The sequence below is a fragment of the Tachyglossus aculeatus genome, chromosome 7, assembly GCF_015852505.1.
Source record: "Tachyglossus aculeatus isolate mTacAcu1 chromosome 7, mTacAcu1.pri, whole genome shotgun sequence".
Lineage (NCBI taxonomy): Eukaryota > Metazoa > Chordata > Mammalia > Monotremata > Tachyglossidae > Tachyglossus > Tachyglossus aculeatus.
This window is the reverse complement of record NC_052072.1, coordinates 13,239,339-13,259,204: the sequence shown is the minus strand read 5'-3', so window position 1 is coordinate 13,259,204 and position 19,866 is coordinate 13,239,339. Positions and strand designations below refer to the sequence as shown.

Genomic DNA, 19,866 nt, shown 5'->3' with positions numbered 1-19,866 from the left:
GGGAAGATGATGATGATGATGCTGGCATTTGTTAAGCGCTTACTATGTGCAAAGCACTGTTCTAAGCGCTGGGGGGGTTACAAGGTGATCAGGTTGTCAATCAATCAATCAATCGTATTTATTGAGCGCTTACTGTGTGCAGAGCACTGTACTAAGTGCTTGGGAAGAACAAGTTCCACAGGAGGCTCACAGTCTTCATCCCCATTTTACAGATGAGGTAACTGAGGCACAGAGAAGTTAAGTGACTCTCCCAAAGTCACACGGCTGACCATTGGCAGAGCCGGGATTTGAACCCATGACCTCTGACTCCACTGAGCCACGATGGTCAACAGTGTCGGGCAGCTGAGAGTTCAAGGAGGATTAGGATGGAGTAGAGTCCACTGGATTTGGCAAGGAGGAGATCATTGGTGATCTTTGATAGGGCAGTTTCTGTGTTGTAAAGGGGACAGAAGCCAGATTGGAGGGGGTCAAGGAGAGAACTGTAAGAGTGGAACTAGAGACAGTGGGTGTAGACAACTTGCTCAAGAAGTTTGGAGAGGGATGGTAGGAGGGAGAGGACTCATCCAACCAGCAACCTCGTCTCCTTGCTGCTGTCTCTGTGGGACCCCCAGGGGCCCTGGGGGAGGAGGGGTCCTTGCCGAGAATAGGCCCTGTCTGACCCAGCATGTGGGGGTCAGATCTCGGGTCCAGCTGTAACATCAGACCCTTCCAGGCTGACTCCACTTATCAGGAACCCCACCAGCCCTCCCTCAGAGGGCCACGCTCAAAGCCAGGTTCTCCCCAAACCTTTTATAGACAGCTCGGTCAGTCACCAATCTGCATCCCCCACTTCCAGCTGCTGAGCAGGAGAAGAGGCATTCCGGACCCAGGATACTCAGGGCCCTTGACATTCAGGGTCAATGACACTCAGGGCCTGTGTGCCACTGACCTCTCGCCTAAGTCCTTCCTCTGACTTGGAACGCCCTCCCTCCTTAAATCCGACAGACAATTACTCTCCCCCCTTTCAAAGCCCTATTGAGGGCACATCTCCTCCAAGAAGCCTTCCCTGACTAAGCCCTCCTTTCCTCTTCTCCCTCTCCCTTCTGCATCGCCCTGACTTGCTCCCTTTATTCACTGCCCACTCCCAGCCCCACAGCACTTATGTACATATCCCTGATTTATTTATTTATAATGAAGTCTGTCTCTGTGGACAGGGAATGTGTCCGTCGCATTGTAATATTGTATTCTACCAAGCGCTTAGTACAGTGCTCAGCACACAATAAAAGTTCAATAAATACAACTGACAGATTCATTCATTCATTCATTCAATCGTATTTATTGAGTGCTTACTGTGTGCAGAGCACTGTACTAAGCGCTTGGGAAGTACAAGTTGGCAACATATAGAGACGGTCCGTACCCAACAGCGGGCTCACAGACTGATTGACTCAGGGTCCGTGACACTCAGAGCCTGGAACACTTGGGGCTCATGACATTCAGAGCCTAGAACACTCCAGGCCCCATGACTTCCAGAGCCTTCGGAGCCCTCCTGGTTCTGTACCCACAGTCTACAGCCCCGAACAACAGCTGATTGTCTGGGATGGCTGGGTGGGGCCAGACGAGCTGCTCCGAGGATGTAGTCCACTCCAGGGACATCTGCTCCAGTTTCCCTTTGGAACTTAACAGGGGGTGCAGTGAGGATGTCACCTGGTCTGGGGGCAGCCCAGCCTGGAGCTGGGTGCAGATGACCTGACCCTCAATGACCTGACCCTCACCCTCAGCTAAGGGTTTGACCAATTGCCACCAACCCTGCCCCCAGGGGAGCCTGAGGGGCCACAGTAGGCGGGAATTTGTTCATGTGTCCTCCAGTGACTACAGGCAGAGAGGCTGGGGTTGGGGGGCAAGCTCCTTTCTCACCCCAGTGAGAAACTGGAGAAAATAATCACCACTTGTCTGCTGGGTGACTTTGGGAAAGTCACTTCACTTCTCTGTTCCTCAATTACCTCGCCTGTAAAGTGGGGATTAAGACTGTGAGCCCCATGTGTGACATGGACTATGTTCATCCTAATTATCTTATATTTACCCCAGTGCCTAGTCCAGTTCCTGGAACATAGTAAGAACTTAATAAACAGGATAAAAGTAGTATTTATTAAGCACTTACTATGTGCAAACTGTTCTAAGCAGTGGGATTGACACAGTAGTAATAATGATGGTATTTGTTAAGTGCTTACTATGTTTCGAGCACTGTTCTAAGTGCTGAACACTGTTCTAAGCACTGGGTACTGTTCTAATAATAATAATAATAATAATAATGATAATAATGGCATTTGTTAAGCGCTTACTATGTGCAAAGTGGTTCTAAGCTCTGGGGGGGATACAAGGTGAACAGGTTGTCCCATGTGGGCTCACAGTCTCAATCCTCATTTTACAGATGAGGTAACTGAGGTTCAGAGAAGTTAAGTGACTTTCCCAAGGTCACACAGCAGACATGTGGCGGAGCTGGGATTAGAACCCATGACTTCCGACTCCCAAGCCTGTGCTCTTTCCACTGAGCCACGCTGCTTCTCTAAGTGCTCAAACACAGCCCCTGACCCTCATGAGGCTCACAGTCTAAGTGGGGGCACGAACAAGTATTCTATCCCCAATTTACAGATTAGGATGTAAGTGACCTGCCCAAGGCCACACAGCAGACAAGTGGAAGCCTGGGGTTTAGAACCCTGATCACCCAACTCCTTGCTCTTTCCACCAGGCCACAAACCCCTACCTGTCTGTGAAAATGTCAGTAAAACTGGCAGAGAGTTGGTGTGTGGTAGGCGATGTACCTTCAAATAAATTACAGGTACAAGGAAATGATAGAACATAACAATAAGCACATAAATGTTATGGAAGGGGGTTGGAAATGCATAAGTGGCAGGGAAAAGCTTAAATAGTGTAGGAGGTGAGATGAATCAGGGGAGGCTTCTTGGAAGAGATATAAAGATAGGGAGAACAGTGTTCATGCAGATGTGGAGGGGAAGGGTGTTCCAAGTAGGAGGGCACGGGGAGGTGAGAATAAGGCTCAGGGAGTAGGCTGTGAGCTGTAGTGGGAGAAGAGACAGGAGTAGTAGGAGAAAGAGAGCTGGTCTCTAAAATCCATCCTTTCCTCCCCATCCATACTGTTCCCATGCTGAAGCAAGCATTTATCTTATCACACTATGACTACTCACAGGCCTCCTTGTTGACCTCCTTATTTCTTGTTTCTCCCCTCTCCAGTCCATAATTCACTCTGTTGGCCAGATGATTTTTCTACAAAAACCATTCTGTCCATGTCACCCCACAGCTCAAGAACCTCCAGTCGTTGCCCAACCTCCACATCAAACAGAAACTCCTTACCATCGGCTTTAAAGCCCTCAGTCAGTTCACCCCTTCTCCTATCTTACCTCTCTGATTTCCTACTACAAACCAGCCTGCACACTTTGCTCCTCTAAGGACAACATACTCACTGTACTACAATTTCATCTATCTCACCACTGACCTCTCACCCACATCCTCCCTCTGGCCTGGAACTCCCTCCCCTTTCATATACAACAGACCACCCCTCTCCCCAGTCAATCAATCAATCAATATTTCCCCATGTTCCAAGACGCACTAAAATCACATATCTTCCAATCAATCAATCAGTGGTATTTATTACCCTACTGTATGCAGGGCACTGAACTAAGCCCTGAGGCAAGTACGATATAATCAGGTTGGCAAGACATGATCGCTGCCCACTAGGAGCTTACAGTTCAAAGGGGGAGGCACACATTTAAAAAAGATTACCAATAGGGGAAATAGCCAAGACACCTTCTCCAGCCAACCCTCATTAAGAATAACAGTTTGGTTTAAGGTGATGTTTAAGGTGCTTCGAGGTAAATTTCCTCACTGGCCGTATGGGTTAATCTGCCCTCTCCCATATCAATGTGAAATTGCTTATGGTGGTGTTTTATTTGCTTTGTAAATTAAACCTGTAGCTTACTGTGTTTTTAATAGAGCCAAAATAAATTTTATCAGACGTTGAGCATACCTATTCAGGTAGCACATTGTAAATTCTCACAACTTATTGCAACAACCAGTGAAAACATTCATTTAAAAGTGTTCATAGTAAAGTGATTAGAGAAGCAGCGTGGCTCAGTGAAAACAGCACGGGCTTTGGAGTCAGAGGTCTTGGGTTTGAATCCTGGCTCCGCCAATTGTCAGCTGTGTGACTTTGGGCAGGTCACTTGACTTCTCTGTACCTCAATTACCTCATCTGTAAAATGGGGATGAAGACTGTGAGCCCCCCCGTGGGACAACTTGATCACCTTGTAACCTCACCAGCGCTTAGAACAGTGCTTTGCACATAGTAAGCGCTTAATAAATGCCATCATTATTATTTCCCTTATTCCCTGTCCCTTCTGTGTTGCCTATGCACTCAGATCTGTACCCTTTAAGAACTTGAAGTTCAAGCTAAATTCAGCCCCACAGCTCTTATGTACAAGGACTAGTTAATTTGAATATCTGTCTCCCCTTCTCAACTGTATGCTCCCTGTGCAGAGGGAACATGTCTACCCATTCTGTTTTATTCTCCCAAATGCTTAGTACAGTGCTTTGTGCCCAACAAGCACTTATTAAATACCATTGATTGATTGGTGGAGTGAGCTGAATGAAGGGCCACGGCTGTTTAATGAAAAACAAAGATACCCAAAGACAGGGAGAGTTGCTGTCCCATCCCCGGGATATACAGTGTTCTAGGTTCCAGGTTTGTTCCCTCTCCTTTTGTGCCTCTCCTTGCCCAGGAATGTCATCCAGAGCCTCAGTGCCCACCTACCTGCAGGTGAATGGACAGGGACTAATCATTCAATCATATTTATTGAGTGCTTATTGTGTGCAGAGCACTTTACTAAGCACGTGGGAGACTACAATATAACAGACACATTCCCTGCCCACAATGAACTTACAGTCTAGAGGGGGTTTCTTGCTGCCAGGTGCAGCCTGGCCCTTGGGTGGGACTCCCCTGGCCAGCCCATGGTTCGGTTCCGGGAGCCCAAAGCCCGACAGAGGTTGGCCCTAGGTCTACCTTCTCCACCCCTTTCCGGGACCAAGAGGGTCCATCCGGGGTGCAGCACCCAAGGGGTTAAGTGTAGGCTTCCTTCCCTGCTGGATGATGCAGCTACAATAAACAATACCCAAGTGGCCATCCAATTGCCCTAGGACACTTCCAGCCACTCTAGACCTAGACTAAGGTTCCTGGCACTGAACCCCAGGCGTGGGGAGTAGGGGGTGGGTGTTGGGGAGGAGGGGGTCACTGGCCAGCCCCAAGGACCTCACCCCTTCCTACCCAGCTGTTCCAGGCCATGTCCACCCTGGAGGAGTAGGGGGGGAACCAGCCCTGGGGGTTGCGTGAGAGGTCTGAGAAAGTAGACAACACCATCCCTAGGGAGTGGAAAGTGTAAAAAGCTATCCTTGGGGAAGGAGAAGAGTGGGCAAAATCATCCCGGGGGTGAGCGGGAGGAAGATTTGGGGAAGAAGGTTGGGGCAGAGAATGGGAAGAGTGGACAGAACCATCTCTGGGGAGTGGGCAGAGTGGGCAAAATCATTCCTGGGAAGTGGGAAGAGTAGGGGCAGGAGAAAGTGAGCTAAACCACTTCTGGGAGAGGGAATAGTGGGGAGACAGGGACTGTGTCTAATCTGATTGTATGGTACTTACCCCAGTGCTTATTTAACAAACACTATTATAATCACCAAAATAAAAGTGAACAAAACCATTACTGGGGAGAGGGGTTGATCAAGGGAGGGGTGGCCAAAGCTGTCCTGGAGAGGAGAGAAAATTAGTGAGTACACACACTCACACATACACACCACCACCACCCCCTCTGCCCAGGGTTGGAAAGAGTTAAGCCCTCCAAAGAGTCTCAGTCAAGCTGCAGCTGTCTCCGTGGGCGGTGGATTTACAGTTCCCAACGGAATCGGGCAGCGATTCCCTGTGTGGGAGCGAGAGTATCTTGCTGAAAAGAAGGAAGTTTATCCTCCTTGCTGCAGCCAGATTCCAGGGTCCTCTGGCCAAGGCCTCCCACGCGGCGCCAAAGTGAGAACGGGGAGAAGCCTGGGGAGGTGGAGGGGAGGGGGGCCCAGAGCTGGCCGCCATCCCCTTCCTCCCTCAACCCCTCTCCCCCTCCCTGAAGCAATGTCTTTCAGGGACAGGGTCTAGCAACACAGGCTGGGCCCCTGGGAGGCAGGGCTCCTGGGTTCCAGTCCTGGCACTGACCCCTTCTTCTCTGGAGAGAAACGAAAAAGAGGAAATTAACTGGAGCTGCAGCAAGAGTAAGTTGGATTAGGGTGAACATCCTGACATTCAAGTGCTGTTCTGGGGTTTTGGGCACTAATTTGCCTGGAGACAGGGGATTGGATTGGATGACCCTTCACAGACTCCCCCTATAGACACTGAGGCAGGACTGTCCCTTTCTGGCCTGGTGGAACTCAGTAAATCCATTGCTTTTCAGAGTCGTAACAGGAAGACTGAACATTTCTGGGTTGCCAGCTGGGGTGAGCAGAGCCAGGTGACCTGCTCCTCCTGACCCTCACTGGGATCGGAGAACATGTCAACCAAACCAGAAGCAGTATAGCATAGTAAAGAGAGCATGGGCATTTTAGTCAGAAGGTCGTGGGTTCTAATCCTGGCCCTGCTACATGTCTGCGGTGTGACCTTCAGCAAGTCATTTCACTTCTCTGGGCCTCCGTTACCTCATCTGTAAAATGGGGATTGAGACCGTGAACCCCATGTGGGACAAGGACTGTGCCTAACCTGACTTGCTTGTATCAACCCCAGTGCTTGGAACATAGTAAGCACTTAACAAATACCATTATTATTATTATACAACAGTTGGTTGGCTTTCAAGAGTTTCCCCTGCCTAGGCTTCAATTCCCCTGGAAATCAAAACTGGAGCCCAGGAGAATGGGTGGGAGGGCAGGGAAGGGGATGCTAGGGAGACTGAAGATTGGCCAACAGACTGTCAAAGCTGGCTGTTGTTTTATGGAAAGACAGCCTGGGCACAGCCCCTAAGCTGGCACAGACCCCAGGGTCTGGTGCTCATTTCCCACCCTTCAGACCTGATGGAAGGAGACAGCAAATTACTTTCCTTGGAGACCAACTATCTGGTTTCTTTTTCACCCAACGCCCAATGTCTTTGGATCCCTGAGCCAAAGGGGCTTGACCCCCAGACAATATGGCTTCTCCTCCCCCAGCACATCGGCAGGAAGTGCTCAGGTCTATTTCTGAACCATGCGACTGCCCTACCACATCTATGTCAGGAATAATGCCAATTTAGTAATAGCAATTGTATTTATTGAGCACTCACAGGGTTTAGTGCACTGCACTAAACACATGGGAAGGTACAACAGATACATGAGACACATTCCCTGCACAGAAGGAGCTGACATTCTCCGGAGGGTGAAAGACAGAAATATTTATATGTCAAGTAATCTGACTAAATAGTGAACACTACAGTTTACTAAGCAGCATGGCCTGGTGGAAAGAGCATGGGCCTGGGAGTCGGAGGACCTGGGTTTTAATCCTGGCTCTGCCATTTGTCTGCTGTGTAAACTTAGGAAAGTCACTTAATTTCTCTGTGCCTCAATTACCTCATCTGTAAAATAGAGATTGAGACTGTGAGCCCTATGTAAGGTGCCCTCACCCTTGGATTTGTTCCCTTTTTTCACTCCTCCCTCAGTCTCACAGCACTTATCCGCATATCTACAAGCACTCTAGACTTTAAGCTTGTTGTGGGGAGAAAACATGTCTGTCAACATCTATCTATCATGTCTATCAACATGTCTACCAACATGTTTATCAACTCTCAGTAGCTGCCAGTCAACCTACACATCAAGCAAAACTCCTCACCCTGGGCTTCAAGGCTGTCCATCACCTCACCCCCTCCTACCTCACCTCCCTTCTCTCCTTCTCCAGCCCAGCCCGCACCCTCCACTTCTCTGCCGCTAACCTCCTCACTGTACCTCGTTCTCACCTGTCCCACCATCGACCTCCTGGCCCTCATCCTCCCCCTGGTCTGGAATGCCCACCCTCTGCACATCCGCCAAGCTAGCTCTCTTCCTCCCTTCAAAGCCCTACTGAGAGCTCACCTCCTCCAGGAGGCCTTCCCAGAATAAGCCCCCTTTTTTCTCTCTTCCTCCTCATCCCCCCACCCTACCTCCATCCTCTCCCCACAGCAGCTGTATATGTTTGTACAGATTTATTACTCTATTTATTTTACTTGTACATATTTACTATTCTATTTATTTTGTTAATAATGTGCATCTAGCTTTATTTTTATTTATTCTGATGACCTGACACCTGTCCACATTTTGTTTTGTTGTCTGTCTCCCCCTTCTAGACTGTGAGCCCATTGTTGGGTAGGGACGGTCTCTATATGTTGCCCACTTATATTTCCCAAGCACTAAGTACAGTGCTCTGCACACAGTAAGCACTCAGTAAATATGATTGAATGAATGAATATTGTATTCTCCCAAGTACTTAGTACAGTGCTCGGCACATAGTGAGCCCTCAATAAAAAAAAAGTTTGATTGACAGGGATTGTGTCTGGTATCAACACCAATGCTTTGTACACTGCCTGGCATTTAGTAAGTGATTAACAAATTCCAGAAAAAAATGAACACTACTGCCGAGGGACATAAATATGTAAGTGTCAGAGGGGGCTGTTTGGTTGATGCAACTTGGGTAATTGGGAGTTAATCAGGGAAGGCAGGATGGGGGAGGTGGAATTTCAGGAAGGCTGTGAACCACCTCGGACTCAGTGGGTTTCCTTGGAAATGTGGGGAGGGAGTTGGGCCACAGAGTAGCTAGGGGATTCAGGGCAGCGGCCATCTGGGCAGGGAGCCGGTCTCTAGCTGGCGTGCCAGGCACAGAATGGCCCCTTGACCTTTCAGAGGGTGATTCAGACCTCAGTGAAGAGAGAGATGATTCCATCTCTGCTGCCTCCCCCAGCCCTAAAGGAGCAGCAGGTATTTTTGTGGCTTTAAAAATACCCTGCGCCCTTGACTTGCTGGTGGATGATGACATTTAGAAATGGATTGGGAAGGAATAGGGTGGGAGATTGGTTGAAACCAGCCTGAAGCCCTCTGTCTTCTGAGCCCATTTTAATGCTGGTGCCCTGCTTAGGCCTGGTGAGACTGTTAGATGATCAGAGTGACCTCACCATGCAGGTGGAAGCAGGAAGGCTTAGAGGATAGAGCATGGCCCTCAGAGTCAGAAGGACCTGGGTTCTACTCTTGACTCTGTCACTTGTCTGCTGTATGACCTTGGGCAGGTCACTTAACTTCTCTGTGCCTCAGTTACCTTGTTTGTAAAATGAGGTTTAGGACTGAGCCCCATATGGGACAGGGACTGCATCCAACCTGATTAGCTTGTAATCTACCCCAGCACTTAGAACAATGCTTGATACATAGCAAGTGCTTAATAAATACTATTATTATTATATACTATATTATAATAATGTACTATAATAATAAAATTGATGTAGGAATCTCAAAAAATCATGTTGGAAGACATTTTTATAGAATATCTTCAGGCATATTTAAATATTATTCATTATATCTTAATACCCTAGCAGGCAGTACTGAGTCTTGCCACAGAATCAAAAGCACCAGACCCAGGGCTTCCCGGTACCCCCTCACAGAACTTTTATCATTTGTGCGATCTCAGGAGAGGCTTAGTCGGGGGTCTGCTTGGTTGGAGGGGCGGTCTCCCCACCCCCAGCCCTCAACCTTCATTGCTTCCACCCATTCTCCAGGAGGTCCTTTGTTCCAGTCTGTTTACCTGCTTTTGGTTCTAGTGAAAATGTTTCTGATAATCATGCTGTGAAATGCAGATTTTGGGGTTTCTTCTCACTAGAGACTAAATCAGCTGGTCCCTGGTCCGGGAAGCCCTAGGCCACACAGGCTGAGCTGATCCTTTAGGGTGGGGAACTGGAGAGCTTCCCTGGGGATAAACAGCTGAGATTTCTCAGCTGCTTCCCTCCCTTCCCCTCCCCTGGCCCGGAACTCCACAAACACATGTCTAATTACCACCCTTCTGAGTCGGTCCTTTGATTGGTTTCTCTAATCCTGTCTGTTTCAGGGTGGTTCATTTTCTGTCAAGAGGTAGTGAGAAGTAGGAGACCTCAGCTGGCATCCCTGAGTTCTGGTTCAAAACCACATGCCATGTAGTCTTGGGAAAATCACTTACCCAACTCTGGGTTTTGGTTTCCCTAACTGGGGAAAGGAGATACTCTATCTCGTTACCTCCCTGCTTTGCCCGGATGTGGAGATGAATGAGATCACAAGTTTAAGACTCTGGGGCAGTGGAGAAATCAAAGGTGGAGTAAATAATGCATCCATTATAATCGGAATAATCCTGGCTTTCTCTGCCAAACCTGGTTGAAACCAGGAAGGAAGAGAAAGCCCAGGATATTATTTGCTAGTGCCAAGGTCCTCATTTCATCCAAAACCAGTTGCCTCCTTTTCCCCACCACCCTTAGAAGCCTGGCAGCATGTGGCAAACTGGTGATCTCTAAGGTCAGGAAACCTCTGGTGGTGGGGGGGCGGGGTGAGGTTGAGCAGAGGGGTCATTATTAGTAGTAAAGAGGCTGTTTGGAGCAATATAAGAGTGGTCAAGGTTTGGGGCAGAGAAGGGGAGGAGACTGTTAGAGGCAGTTCCTGAGTGAGGGAAACTTCTATGAAAGTAGTTGGGTGGGAATAACAGAAAATGGGTCCCCAGAATTTAGCCAGAGTCCAATTTATCTCCGGTGGTATGCAGAATGACTGATGGGGTGAGAGGGAGAGATTTCCCTCCTCTCTCTCTGGAAGCTGAACTCTGCCATGAGTGCCTCTCCCTTCTACCCCAGCAGCCCACAGCACCTTACCCTCTAGTTTTCAATCAATCACACTTATTGAGCTCTTACTGTGCACGGTACTAAGACTCACTCCCTGCCCATCATGAGTTTACATTCTGCTCCCTTATCCTTCACTTTTTGCCTTTTTTAATGGTATTTAAGCACTTACTATGTTTTTGTTTTATGCTATTTAAATGTTTACTATGTGGGAGGCACTGTACTAAGGGCTGGAGTAGATACAAGGTATGTCCCACATGGGGCTGTGTCCCACATGGGGCTCACAGTCTTAATCTCCATTTTACAGATGAGGTAACTGAAGCACAGAAAAGTAAAGTGACTCACTCCAAGGTCACACCACAGACTAGTGGCAGTCAGAATTAAAATCCAGGTCCTTCTGACTCCCAGATCCCTGCTCTAACCACTAGGCACACTGCTTCTCTTTCCCTTTTTGCCTCTGTTTTTCTCCATCCCCTTCCTGCTCCACCCTCACTTAGCTCCTGTCCCAACTTCCTTGACCCCGCATCTTCCCTGACCCTGAATCTTCGCTAAAGATTGGAACCCAGTTCTCAGCGGGTGAGGAACCAAGGTGGTAGCTGGGAAGCTGCGATGAAGAGGAAAAAAAAGTGTGTGTGGGTTGGGAGGAGTGGCTATCTGGAGCAGACTTGACCAATGAGAGAAGAGAAGAGGAAGGAGTTACATTTAACCTTTTTGGGCATGCCAGCTGGAAAGCCTACAGTGAGCAGGCGCCAGAGATTGGATTGCAAATGCAGCCTCTCAGTTCAGAAGTATTTTTCTCATCTTCAGTTACCTGACTTTGACAGTCTGTCCTGCCAATGCCTCGCCCCTTCAGTCCCCTGGGCCTTGGAATGGAAGCTGGATCAAGGCATCAAGTGGGGAGGAAGGGGAGAGGTGTGAGATGACTGTGTTTTCCATGGAAGCGCTGACCACGGAGATGCCTTAGGACAGAGAACAGGGATTGGTTTTCCATTATTGCCCCAGATAGCTGCCATTTGGCTGAGGTCTGAGATCATTAAACAAGGGCCAGAAAGAGCCTTGAAAGGTCATCTGGTCAAACACCTTGTCACCTTCACTGTCCTGGAGAGACCAGAATCTAAATTGGGTTTTAAAGTTCTCCACATCTATCCTGATAGCCTGGTAGCCAGTAGCTTGGCTCGATGCTAATTCCCTACGGCAGGCAGGATATCCACCCTCCGACGTAACGAAACTCGGTCTTGTGCAATGTCAATCCTCTTCCTCTTGTTTAGCCCCAGAGAAGGCCTGATTACTGTCCTCCCCATGGTGACCCTTCACCCAGAGAGCTCCTGCAAATCCCTATCCCTCAGCTTCCTCAACCCCCTGACTTCTTCCACTGTTCCCTCCTGTTTCCCAGTTCACTCAACTCATCCCAAGCAGGTGGTCCTCAGGGACCAGAGGCAGCCCTCCATAGAGTACCCAACCCTCTTCCGTCCCGGTGTCGGGGACACACAACCTTGAAAATCGAGTTTATCCTCATTCTCTTGTGCTGCAGCTCAAGACCATTTCTACAGATTTAGTTCTCAGCCTCTTGGTGGTGGGGAAGAGGGGAGTTTCCAAACTTGCCGCCCCTCAGGAGGATAATTTCTGGCCCCCTCACCGACCACTGTTCTCCCCGGCTCCCATCCGCCATCCCAGCCCATGACCTCCCTCATCCTTTCTCGCCCCCTAGAGATGAGCTGTGTGGGAATGAGTTCATCCAGCTTCCAGCCTAGGGGCTCAATGAGGCTCCTGCCGGTTAGCTTAGCCGTGAATCGCCCTGTTCTATTTTCCGAGCGGTGAGTCATCTGCTGACAGACAGGGCTGAGGACAGGATGCAGGGGTTGCTGGGGTGTGGAGAGAGCCATCAGCTCCCACCCGTCCACCCTGCGGCCCTCCGGGCCCAAGAAGCACATTTTCCACCTCACATGCACTCCCCCCTTGCTTAATACAGCCTGTCCTCCCCTCCCCCACACCATTCTCCCAGGGCCCTGCCCTGGGGCACTCCAGATTCCTAAGGGGTTAGAGTGGGGTGGAGGGAATTGGGATGTTTCAAATCACAAGATTTCTCAGAAACACTAAGTCCTCGTGGTCCTCATCTTTGGGGACACAGCTGCACTTGGATCAATAGAACTCTTTGCTTGCCTCACCCACCAGTATGCCAAGAGCCCAACTGTGGCTGTACTGGATCTCGCTGGGCCCTGAACCACCCAGTGGGTTCAAACCACTACCCCCACTCTTCGTTTCAGTGTGGGCGGTTCTAGAAGCCATTTTGCAACTTCTGGGCTCCAGGAAGTTCCAGGCTGTAGCCTGATGGGCCTGGCTGTAGATCCTGCTGGGGAAAAGAGCCAGTGCTGGGGCCATTCTCTAGTCTGTAAGCTCATTGTGGGCAGGGAATGTGTCTGTTTATTATTATATTCTCCCAAATACTTAGTACAGTGCTCTGCACAAAGTGCTCAATAAATAAATATATAATAAATGGCAAGTCCATTATCTTCCCTGCAGCCTCAGTTTTCTCAGCTGTAAAGTGGGGAGAAGCTACCTGGTCTACTCTCTTTTAGACTTTGACCCATGTGATAAAGGGATTGAGTCCAACTGATTACTTTGCATTTACCAGCCTCAGGGCTTAGCACAGTGCTTGGCACAGGGTAAGCATGTAATGAATAGCAGAAGTAAACCCAGGACTTATAGCTGGCTGAGAAATGGGTAATGTGACTCTTTACAGCCACAGGCAGGTGATAGTGTGAGCATCCGAGGCAGGAGGTCTTACAAAGACACTATGTCAAAAAGATGGGCTACTGTTTCTGTTGTTGCCACAGTTCCTGACTCTGTGCTAACTGCGGCACCAATGCACCTAAGCCTGGGTATGAGGCATCAGGCTCCTCCCCTCTGCCTATGGCATTTCCCAGCCTGCATTGGGGGGTTGAGCAGGGGGCACCCCCTCAGGAGGTGAAAGCAGAGGAGCAGGGTGGATTTATGCAGAAAGGCCCCCCAGGTTTTTGGCTGGCCCAAGTGGTTCTGGTCTGGGAGGATCCAAATACTCACTGCCACCCCAGTAAAGTCCTGAAACCGTCCCCAGCATCTCCTAGAGCTCGGGGTAGTCCCAGCAATGCCAAGTGGGCCAATGAGGGTAAGAGAAAGTGAGTGGTTGGAGCCTCTCCCCCTCCCCTGGAGCAGCTGCCCACCCACTCAGGAGGCTCCATACTCAGAGACTCCTGTCCTGGAGACCCACAGGCTGTTGGCTCAGGGAAGAGGCAGTGAGTCTGTGACCCGCTTGAAGTGGGTGTAGTGGGCAGACACCTGAGAACTCACCACTCTCTCCCGACATCGGCTCACCCCAAGACTGGTTTTCCCTCAGTGAAATCTGGCCCAAACCTCCCCCCAACAAATAACCCAGGTGTCTTGGTTCCTCAGCTGGGCCTTCTGCCAGCTCAGGGCTCCAGCCAGGCACTCCACCATGGGCCAGGTGCCTGCCCTGCCCTGTGGGTCCTCTATGCTGTAACCTCTACAGCCCTCTAGACTGTAAGCTCCTTGTGGGTAGGGAATATGTCTACCATTTGTTATATTGTACTCTCCTAAGCTCTTGGTACAGTGCTCTCCACACACTAAGCACTCAATAAATACCATCAGTTGATTAATAGGTTCCTCAAGGGCAGCAGCTGGGATCTTCTCTTTCTTCTCTCCTCCCTGCCCCTGCCCCTCCTGTGCAATAGAGGAAGCTGAGCTCTCAGGACTAATAGCAGAGGATGAGAGGAAGCATGACCTAGTGGAAGAGTGCAGGACTGGGAGGCAGAAGACCTGGGTTCTAATCCTGACTCTGCCATGTGCTCACTGAGACCTAGGGCAAGTCAGCTAATTTCTCTGTGCCTCCATTTCTTTAATGGTACAGTGGAGAGTAACTACTTGTTCTCCCCCACCCTTAGACTTTAAGCTCTAAGTGGGACAGGAACCATGTCCAACCTGGTTATTGTGTCTCCATCCTATGTGCTTAACAAATGCCACAGTTACTGTTATTTTTTCAGAACCCAACAGTAGGAAGGGACCTCCAATGGTCATTAGTCCAGCATTTTGTCTCTAGGCAGATGAATGATTAAACCACCCAAAACAGATATGTCTATTTTTGTTTTTAATCTCCATCAGAGTGGAGACAGTCCAACCACCCATGGTCTCTTATTCTATCTAATGTTTATCTCCATAACAGGTCTTCCGTCAGCCTGAACTCACTTCTTCTGAACTTTCCAGCCTGTTTCCTCTGGCCCTCACTGGACATGGTGAACAAGTGGCCAGCAGCCTTCTTGTAAAACTCTTCCTAGGCTGGAAGAAACTTATTGTCCCTCCCTGAATCCTCCCTTCTCCAGGCTAAAACGACTCCAATAGCTTTCCTCACACAGCACTTGTTTTCCCAACCTTTAATCATTTGTGGCACCTCTCTAACCCCTTACAGTCCTCCACATCCACTCTAGACTATGATCTCATTGTGGGCAAGGAACATATCTACCAATGCTGTCGTACTATCCCAAGGGTTTAGTACAGCGCTCTGCACACAGTAAATGCTCAAAAAATACCACTGAGTGATTGATTCACAGCACAGATATCAAACCTGGACCTGGACCCCAAACCCTCCAAAGATCTGTCTAAGCCAGGCAGAAGAGCTCCTTCCTGACTCTAGGCATGTTCCACTGCTGTTGATCATCCGGGTGCCACATTTTTTTAATGACAGCATCAATTAATCAATAGTATTAAATGGTTCTGAATCACATTTTCCCAATTTAGTATCATTTGCAAATTGGCTGATGATGGGTGACCTCAGGCCTCTCTCTGTACCTGTTTCTGCATCAGTGTTAGAGAAGAGGAGCCTGGGTCTAGGGAGAATGGAGAAACAAAGTCAATCCCATTCTGAGTTTCTGTAAAATAGTAAAAGGGGGCCGCGATTCCTTCTTTTCAAGAGCTGCCAGGAAAGAACTCCATTGGAGCCATGTGAGCAGGTGGGGAGGGAGTGGAAGTAGAAGCCAGGCCTGATGTGGCAGAGCTGCCTTCAGGCCCAAGGAGAGGGGATTCAGCCCGGCCAGGAGAGAGAAGCCAACCTGCCTACCCCCAAGAAGCAACATGGCCTAGTGGAAAGAGCAGCATGGCCTGGGAGTCAGAGGACCTGAGTTCTAATCCTGCCTCTGCCAATTGCTAGCTGTGTGACATTGGACAATCATTTAGCTTTTTAGTGTCTCACTTTCCTCAACTGAAAATGGGGATTCAACACCTGCTCTCCCTCCCACTTAAGATTATGAGCTCCAAGCGGGACAGGGACCATGTCCAACCTAATTGACTTGTACCTACCCCAGCGCTTAGAACAGTGTTTGACATATAGTAAGTGCTTAACAAACAAGATGACGCAGCCAAAGAAAAAGACACTGGCAAAGACACTGTTACTGCCTTGGGCTGTAATCAGCAAGAAATAGCTCCCTGCCACACCAAACAGCCTGGCTGCTGGGCAGTGAGGGGGTGGGCTGGGGGGGCCTGGAAGGAGGCACGAGGCACAGTTTACCCCTTGGGGAGACCCCACCCACTCCCTCCCAAGTCTTTCTCGGGCTTGTTCTGCAGCAAGGTTGGGGGACACACAAAGTAAGCCTGAGTTGTGGGAGGTGTGAGTTCTTCCCCAGCAAGTCTGGCACCAGAAAGGCTGTGCTGCCCCCCGAAGCAGGGGCAGCCCAGCTGATGCCTCTCGGCACTGGAAGAGTGGTGGGCAGGGGTGGGGGCTGGGACAGGGTGGGAAGTCCAGGACTCTCCAGTCCACCGCTTCCTTCAAGGTCGGGGTGCCCGCTCCCCCAAGCCCTGCTTGAGGTGTCCAGAGTCCGCAACAGGGGCCGGCAGGCGGGCTCCAGTGTGGGCCAGGTTTTGTCGGAGGCTCTGGAGGAGGGCTGGGAGGGGCCACGAGGAGCCACGGTGGACAACAGTCCTGGCCAGATCAGCTGCCCTGAGCTCCCTGGAGATTTGATGGGGCTGTGGACCTCAGCACCCAGAGCTCCAGCTCTCCAGGTCAGACAGAGGGCAGTGAGGGCACACAGGGTTCGATCTCAGCTTCGCGGCTCCTCTTCTCTGACCCAGAGGGCTAGATCCAGGGCCGTTCTGGGGTCCGCTTCTCTGGGCCACCATCATCCTTGTGCAGAACAGTTCAGATCCTTGGTGCCCAGGGCCTGAGAAGCTGTGGAAGCAAGGTCAGTGGTTAGGGAAAGGTTAGCAGACCCTGTGAGTTCGGGGGGGAGGGCATAAGGGGGTGCTCATGGTGGATTCAGGGGGCACAGAGAGGGCCTGGGTGGTAGGGCACAAGGCAAGTTGGGCCTGAAGGCAGCTCTGGCCTTTGAGTGTAGGGTCTTGCCTTCTGAGCCAGGGGTGAGGGAAAAGGCCTCCATTTCCCCAAGGCACTTTCCCCAAGACTGATAACAAATTAGTTACAGATAATAATCATCTCCCTGGGCAGCCCACACATACTGTCTCTCCCAGCTTTCATGGAGCTGAAACCTCCAGCTGGGCTTGGCCTCACTGTTTCCTGCTCCAGTGACTGCTGCTCTCAGTAACCCTAGGCCCAGTAGGCCAGTGGGGTCAGTTTCAAGTACTGCCCTCTCCCCATCCTATGCCAAAAGGCCTGACTGGGCAGCTTCTCTGGCCAGGCTCCTCTCAGCTCTGCCGATCCCAGGGCAGAACCGGCTACGTAGCTTCCGCCGCCCCTGCCCCCACTCTCCACAGCAGAAGCTGGGGGCAGACTCCAGAAACACCCCAACTTCTCACCCTTCTGCTTTGCCCCGGAGCCCACTGGGCTAGGTCTGGCTCCTGGTTCTTTTAACCTTTTCCTCCTCACTGGGCACCCTTTCTCTCTGTCTTTCCACAGGGTGGAGGAGGAGGTGACAGCTCCTTTCTGGAGGCAACGGCTGGGACAAAGCCTGGCATTGGGGGTAGAGGAGGACATCAACCTGCCCTTTTTCCATGGTTCTGAGGGCAGGGCTGGGCAGGGAAGCGGCCCAACTCAAGAGAAGCCCCTCCATCTCCAACGGAGGCTGACCGCAAGCTAGGTGCAAAAGGTGAAGCCTTCAGCTCCCAAGAGCCTCTCTTCAGAGGTCTTCTTTAGGCTGGGAGAGGAGGGTCTCCAACCCTTGTCCAAGAGCACCCTCCTAGCTCCCCAGGAAGAGAGAGGGGAAGGAGTGGAATGAGGCAGCAAGGCCGGGGCCCTGGAGCCCTGGGGTAGACCCCTCAGCCCCCTCTTCCTGTCCTGCTCCTCGCTGACTCTGTGCATGACGTTGGGCAAGTCCGGCCCACTCTCTGAACCTCAGTCCTCCCGGGGAGCCAAAGTGACCTCTCTAGCTGCCCTTGCCCTGCTTCCAGGAGAGATGGAGGACAGGGGAGTCCAGGGTGGCTAATGCAGCTCCGGGTGAAAGTCACCAGGTAGAAAGAGGGCGGGATGGGAAACAGGCGAGCCACAGTTCTCAACCTCATTCTGACACTGTCCAACACTCCCGCCCCTCCCCTCCCCGCTCCACCCCCTCAGTGTCTGCTGTTCTCCCACGATGCTGGGGCTGGGGCACTGAAAGCAATTTTACCGACCACCGACCAAGTTCAGGACCCAGGGGAATTCCCGTCCATCTTAGAGATCCCCTGGGGCTAGCGCTGGGGAGGGCAGGACATGTGGGTCTCAATAATAATGATAATAATATGAATTGTAGTATTCTTTAAGCATTTACTCTGTGCCAGGCTCCAGGATAGATTCAGTACAATCAACTAAGACACAGAACCGGTCCCTCCTGGGATTCACCATTTAAGAGGAGGGAGAACAGGTATTTAATCCCCACTTTACATGTGCGGAAACTGAGCCACAGAAAAGTGCCCAAGGTCACAGGGCAAGCATGTGACAGAGCCGGGATTATAACAAATCTCCTGGCTCCCCATCCTGTGCTCATCCCACTAGAGCACGGGCTTCCGAAGGGAAGCCTGGCTAGGACCTGCGGGCCCCTGGGCCTCGGTGGAGAGGGAGGAGGGGCCAGGACTCCACCACTTGTCTGCTGGGTGATCTTGGGCAAGTCGCTTTACCTTTCTGTGCCTCAGTTACCTCATCTGTAAAATGAAGCTTGAAAAAGGCACTGTGTCCAACTCAATTTGCTTGTATCCACTCCAGCGCTTAGTACAGTGCCTGGCACATGTAAGCCCGTTGTGAGCAGGGATTGTCTCTATTGCTGAATTGTACTTTTCAAGCGCTTAGTAATAATGATGGTATTTGTTAAGTGCTTACTATGTGCCAACCACTGTTCTAAGCGCTAGGGGTGGGGGGGCTACAAGGTAATCAGGTTGTCCCACGTGGGGCTCACAGTCTTAATACTCATTTTACAGATGAGGTAACTGAGGCACAGAGAAGTGCCTTGCCCAAAGTCACAGAGCTGACAAGTGGCGGAGCCGGGATTAGAACCCATGACCTCTGATTTCCAAGCCCATGCTCTTTCCACTGAGCCATGCTGCTTCTCAGTACAGTGCACTTAGTAGAGTGCTCTGCACACAGTAAGCACTCAATAAATATGACTGACTGAGTGACTAGTAAGTGCTTAACACATACTCCGTCGTTGGGACCGTCTCTATATGTTGCCGATTTGTAATAATAATGATGATGATGATGATGGCATTTATTAAGCTCTTACTATGTGCGAAGCACTGTTCTAAGCGCTGGGGAGGTTACAAGGTGATCAGGTTGTCCCACGGGGTCTCACTGTCTCCATCCCCATTTTACGGATGAGGTACCTGAGGCATAGAGAAGTTAAATGATTCGGACTTCCCAAGCGCTTAGTACAATGCTCAGCACACAGTGAGCGCTCAATAGATACCACTGAATGAATGAATAGTAAGCGCTTAACACATACTCCGTTGTTGGGACCGTCTCTATATGTTGCCGATTTGTAATAATAATGATGATGATGATGGCATTTATTAAGCTCTTACTATGTGTGAAGCACTGTTCTAAGCG

The 19,866-nt window shown here is 50.3% G+C and overlaps 1 protein-coding gene across 2 annotated transcripts in view; it reads right to left on the bottom strand.

Annotated features, from left to right (window-relative positions):
• Window positions 1–19,866, bottom strand: part of PHLDA3 (pleckstrin homology like domain family A member 3) — a 60,818-nt gene that overhangs the window by 38,455 nt on the left and 2,497 nt on the right. The window contains exon 2 of one of the 2 annotated variants that reach the window (XM_038749090.1): window positions 16,285–17,067. The exons of the other annotated variant lie outside the window; for it this stretch is intronic. The gene's annotated coding sequence lies outside the window, so the exon portion shown is untranslated. Of the gene's footprint in view, window positions 1–16,284; window positions 17,068–19,866 lie in introns of those variants that run through there. 2 annotated transcript variants of the gene reach the window in all.